Here is a 6,616-nt window from a genome sequence, read left to right on the forward strand (position 1 = left end):
ACCACACAACCGTGTCCCCAGGCTCCGCGGCCTACACGTGCGCTAAGTATCTCCTGGGATGGTGACTCGGCCGCTTCCGGGGCAGCCTGTTCCAATGCTTGACAACCCTTTTGATGAAGAAATTTTTGCTAATACCCAATCTAAACTTACCCTGGTGCAACTTGAGGCCATTTCTTCTTACCCTATTACTCATGACTTGGGAGAAGAGACTGACCCCCACTTCGCTACACCCTGCTTTGAGGTTGTAGGCAGGGGTAAGGTCTCTCTTCAGCCTCCTTTTCTTTTGTCCAGGCTGAACAACCCCAGCTCCCTCAGCTGCTTCTTGTAAGACTTGCGGTCCAGACCCCTCACCAGCTTCATTGCCCTTCTCTGAACCTGCTCCAGCACCTCAATGTCTTTTCTGTTGTGAGGGGCCCAAAACTAGACTCGAGGTGGGGCCTCACCAGTGCTGATACAGGGGAACGATCACCTTCCGAGTCCTACTCACTACGCTGTTCCTGACACAGGCTAGGATGCTGTTGGCTGCCTTGGCCACCTGGACACACTGCTGGTTCATGTTCAGGTGTCTACCACCACCCCCAGGTCCTTTTCCGCCAGGCAGCTCTCCAGCCACTCTTCCCCAAGCCTGTAGCGCTGCATGGGGTTGTTGTGACCCAAGTGCAGGGCCCAGCACTTGGCCTTGTTGAACCTCATACCATTGGCCTCAGCCCATCGATCCAGCCTGTCCAGACCCCTCTGCAGAGCCTTCCTACTCTCAAGGAAATCCACAGTCCTGCCTAACTTGGTGTCCTCTGCAAACTTACTGAGGGTGCACTCGATCCCCTTGTCCAGGTTGTTGATAAAGATACTAAAGAGAGCTGGCCCCAGTACTCAGGCCTGGGGAACGCCACTTGTGATGGCCTGCCAGCTTAATTGCTAATTAAACCTAGTGTCACCAAATTAGGTGTTTTCCCAGAATATGAGTGGTTTTCCTCTCTCTCAGGAAATTCAAGATGCCTGCTCCTGCGTGGCTTTGGATTCTAGACTCAAATGCCCTTTCTTCATTATCCTTAAGAAAGAATTGGCGTTTCCCACAGGAGCCTGACTCACCAGGTGGTTTGCTGTCTTGGTCTACTGTTGGATATTCTCTCAGGAATTCTATGTAAATCATTTCAGCTGATACTAAAAACAGTGTAATAAAACATGGTAGGCTCCAAGCCTCTAAAATTTTTATTAAAAGAATTCAAGGCCGCCTAAGAGGTTTTAAAATAGGAATACCAAAGACCAGCTGAGGGAGACTCCTGGTTTTGCCTGTCCCAGAGCTTTGGTTTGTTGCAGATAAAAACGATTTCAGGTACATTTAACCACTGAGCCTTTCATTGGTCACACTTCTTCCTTTTCCACGCTAGTCACAACCCTACAAGGCATTGAATTCTGCTGCAGCAGAGCGCTTGGACACATGCCAGCGCTACATTGTCCTGTGGACTGGCAGAACGAGGGACATTATGAAGTAACGTTTTGCACTGCAATCAAGCAGTGGTTTCAAGCAGAAATCAATCAGATCAAAGTGCAAGGAGATGTCCCTCATCCCAGGCCCTTCTTATTTTATAGACCCAGCTCATGCTGACAGTATCGTTACTTGAGTAGAGAGTTTGTAGTCAAGTAGCACTCAAGTACTGCAACCTGTTTATGGTTAGCAGAGATTTACAAGTTAGAGGAATAATCATTAGCATTATTTACTGATGTATATGTGTTATAAGGAACAAAGATACTAAAAATTCATAGAGAATAACTGGGAAGCTGTCAAAAGTTCTTAATTAAGCAAAGAGGAAATTTTAGCAAAGAATGGTTATTTCTTCATCTTAATTTTGGTACAGGTTAACAGGACTATGGGAACTTGTTTGCCAGTACTGGAAGCGTCCAGATGGAAAATACCCTAAACCAGGGCAACATGCATGCATGTTCACAGTCAGATAGTTGAGAGCACAGCTTATACACAATACATGGAAAATGAAAATGGTACAACAAATAATTTGGAGTTCTTGATCCTCCTTAAGCTGATGGGGTTTTTAACACTTCATTCTTTCCTCTTGCTTTTTCTTTTCTTTCCCACTTTCTTCCACCTGTGCTTTTATTTCCCCTGTTATAACCACCTGTGCAACTTTTCTGCATCAATTTCTGATCTAAAATAATAGAATTCAGAACATTTTTTATAGAGCAGCTTAATTTTTATGCCATTCCATTTTCCTAACCCATGGAAATGGTATTTACTGCAGAAGTTCAGCTTAATTCCCAACTCCGACTAGACATCTTCAGTTTGGTATTTTTTTTCTGTAGGTAGTTGATTTAAACGAATGCAAAATCACCTAAATTGGCTTGAAACAAACAAACAAACAAACTGAAAATTAACTCAATGACACTCAGTGACTAGAGTGTATTTTGCATCCAAATGAAAATATCGGCTTAATCAAGCTGAACCAAATTAAGAATATTGGTAAAAGGTTTTGAACTAGTTTGACTAAACTTAGTTTAATGTTTAACCTGAAGTTAGTGACGCAATTTTGAATTCAGACAAGGTCTCAGGTGGTCTAATGACAGTAAAACTTACATGCAACATCTCCAAATGTTTGCTATAAACTACACTTAACATTCCTTATATTTCTGAATATTAAAACCAAAACATAACAGAAACACCTGTGATTCATTCTTAACGTGTAAAGGAAGAGTACAGCCTTCTCCTTTCACATGACCTTAAAAAGATATTCTGTATATTGTTTCCCTTTCCTGATTTGCCAGAACAAAGGTTAGGACTGGTGGTTTCGACATGGTTAAAGGGGTTAAATAAGAAAAGCTGCATGCTGAGGTGTAACTGGGTAGATAGCAGTTACCTTCCACTGCAGATGTGGGGCTCGATGTGTGGATACTCTGCCTTCAGTATAGCACAGTTCTGTGTTAGATCTGAACCAGAGGGCGACATCCTCGTCAGCTCATCAGTAATTCTAACAGATGAAATGCTGTTGTCTCCCTTTCAGTGGGGTTTGCTTTAGCCTTTAGAAGACACTAAAGGTCTTCATACAAGTAGCATTAGACGAGAATAGAGCCCTGGGCTTCTGAACGGTGACTGCTAGTTCTTAGCTAGAATCACACACTCGGAAGTCTAGAAACAAAGTCATTACTTCCATTATCCTGATCTGTCAACAGGTATTTTCCAATTATGCTCTACTACCTAAGCCCCATCCCTATTCATTTCTGTTGGTTTGAGTCACAAAAACCGTATCTAAAGTTTTGTAGTTGCTTTTAGTCATACCCATCCCAGCTGTTTTTTTTCTCCAGCTCAATTCTGCATATACCCTGTGCTTCATTCTTCCCAACAGCCTCCCGGTCTCGCTAACCTCTCTTGTGTGGAGCTTTTAATTTCTTTGGGCAAAGACGCCTCAGTTCCCCTCGCTTCAGATTTTTTTTCCCCAAATTCATTAGTACTCCTAATTTCGGCATGGGAAACTTGTATTTGTGGTATTGCGTTAACCATCTACTTTAAAGGTAGTACAGAACCTACGCCATGTGTACTCTTCTTAAATTTCCAGTAAATAGGAGCCTTTCTTTCTTCTTTCTGGCTTTCTCACCTCACCTTTTTTTTTTTTATGAGATTCTGGTAATTTTTTTTTTTTAAATGAACCCTTTTGTTTGTTTTTTAACAAAAGGTCTATTGTGTTGCTACCTGCACAATTTACAGCTTACTTCAAAGCAGCTAGGACAGATAGAGAATAGCATTGGAAGACTTGTACAGCAGATCAGAAGAACGACAAAACTGGCTATCGCCAGGTTAAATACAATAGCAGTCTAAAATGACTCATTGGGGGAAAGTAATAGCAAGACAATTGCTGAATTTTCAGCAGAAAGCATACTGGGAGTATCCCTCCTGAAACAGGCTGCAACAGCTACAAAAAAGCTTTGTCTTTGTGAACATTCAGTCATTACAAATGTAAAAGGAACTAGATATGAGAAAATACAATTTATTTATTTTTCCAAGATTCATACAAAAATTTATGAGTAAGAGCAACACAGCAGAAAACAGATTAGCTGATGGAAGAATTTCTGTGTAATTTATACTGGACAGGCTAATCCATCAACTTGTGAGCAGGGAAAGGAATTTTGTTGAATAATGAGAACTGTATTCGGCACTGCTCAAATTAGAAATATGTGTCTATTTCTTTAGGGTATAAAAACAGAATGAGCTTTTTATGGTTTATGAACACAGATGTAAATACAACTTCTGTTTCATTTTAATATAATTCCTTTTGTTGCTAATCAGCATGCATTATACAAACTAATTCTCATTTATGTCAAACTCAATAGCACAAGAAACAATACAGGTGAGTTCTGCAGTGTTTGGGGAAGGAGGGGAGCTTTTACTGACAGTACTGAAGGAAAAAACAAGACACCCCTATGTCAAATAGAAATAGACAGGCAAATTAAAATGTAGAGAAAGACAAATTTATAGGATAGCAGGTGGTCAGTATTTTGGATCTTGGCTTCTAGACAGCTGAAGCATTAGAACTTCGAATTATTCTCTCTTACTATAATTTCGCAATTTAATGACACCTTGAAACAGACTGATCAGATTTTGGGAAAAGATACGTATTCTGGGTTTTCTAATTAAAAATTCCTTACAAATACAAACATGTTGGAAAAGAAGTCACATCTTAAAAGTTATAGGCACCACTGATTCAATCAGAAAAAAGTCTTGGCCTCATTCTGGTAAATATTTCCTATGGGGCAGCTCGTAATGAAAAAACATACCATCTCCCCAAATAAAGGGGTTTTAATTTGAATCAGACTAATTACAGGATAGATTACTTTTGTTCCACCCGTTAGTGTTTTATGTGTTAGGATAAGATGATGACGTTACATGTGGTCACGTTTACACTGTTCTGACCAAGTTGTATCAGTATTGGTATTTGGAAATTATTTTCAAAAAGCTGGCCAGAATGGGAAGAAAAAAAAAAAAAACAACAAAGAAAAGGTAGAACAAACAAATAAGTGAAGCCATGCTAAGACTTCCAGTTTTATTATGAAATTTGAATAATTATGGACTTAGCTACAATACGTAACTTCTTCGAAGTCTTATTCCACTGCTAGCATCCTTCTGGTATTAATTTTCAGAAGTCACTGCTAAATGTAAGTGCTTAACAGATTCATAATACCTTTATTATAAAGACTTTTGTCCCACTTTCCTCTCCTGCCTCACAGTGAATTGCTGTTTTCACACATACTTTGCTTTGGAAATTGCTTAGTGCTATGGTTTGCTTAAAAAAAAAAAAGACTCAGTTGAAAGTCTTCTATTTTCAGATCTACAGGTGTTTCACTTTGTCTCCTCCTTAGTCTCTTCTCTAGTTCTTTTCCTCCAACATCTGTGTTCTCCGCCGATATCCCAGGTAACTGACAGAAATTTTCTCATATTTCTGTAATGATCCACTGCAACAACTATCCCAAAATAAGTAAGATCCCAACATTGTGGAGCACGTTCAGTGCTCCACAAACAATTCTGCATATTGCATTTGTGGACAGTTAACACGGTTCAAAAAAGTGTTTGTTTTTTAGCACAAGAGGAATTACTTATTACTAAGCAAGCCCTGAAGAATGGCACAGGGCACTTTTCAAAGCTAACAGGTGTGAAAGTTCTTTTTACATGGTGGTTGTACATGTCAGCTTCCACATTTTGGAGCTGAAACCCATGTAGATATGAAAAGGATACTGATCATAGAATATTAGAATCTTAGAATCCCAGAATCTGGGTCAGAAGGTAAATTTCAAAGACCATTTAAGTTCACCCCCTGCCAAGGGCAGAGACACCTTCCACTAGAACAGGTTGCTCAAAGCCTTGTTCGACTTGACCCTGAATACCTCCAGGATTGGGGGCATCCACAACTTGCCCAGGCAACCTGTTCCAGTGTCTCACCACTCTCATTGGACATAAGGAAGAAATTCTTTACAATCTAAATCTGCCCTCTTTCAGGTTTAGAACCATTGTCCCTTGTCCCATCACTACAGGCCCACATCAAAAGTCTCTCTTTCTTATAAACCCCCTTTAAGTACTGGAAGGCTGCTATAATGTCTCCCTGGAGCCTCCTCTTCTCCAAGGCTGAACAACCCCAACTCTCTCAGCCTGTCCTCATAGGAGAGGTGCTCCAGCCCTCTAATCATCTTTGTGGCCCTCCTCTGGACCAGTTCCAAAAGGTCCACATCTTCCCCATGCTGCAGACTCCCGAGCTGGACACAGTACTCCAGATGGGGGTCTCACAAGACCAGAGTAGAGGGGCAGAATCACCTCCCTTGACCTGCTGGCCACGCTTCTTTTGGTGCGCCCCAGGATGCAGTTGGCTTTCTGGTCTGCCAGCGCACATTGTCCGCTTATGTCCAGCTTCATCAACCAACACCCCCCCAGTCATTCTTCTCAGGGCTGCTCTCAATCCATTCTCTGCCCAACCTGTATTGATGGTGGGGATTGCTGTGACCCAGGTGCAGGACCCTGTACTTGGCCTTGTTGAGCCTCATGATGTCCTATACAGGGAGAGCAAATACCGACTGTTGACTTTTTAACTGAGAAAGTCTGTGAAAGTGAGAAATCAAACATCGA

This window comes from Numenius arquata, chromosome Z (genome assembly GCF_964106895.1).
Source record: "Numenius arquata chromosome Z, bNumArq3.hap1.1, whole genome shotgun sequence".
Taxonomy (NCBI): Eukaryota; Metazoa; Chordata; class Aves; order Charadriiformes; family Scolopacidae; genus Numenius; species Numenius arquata.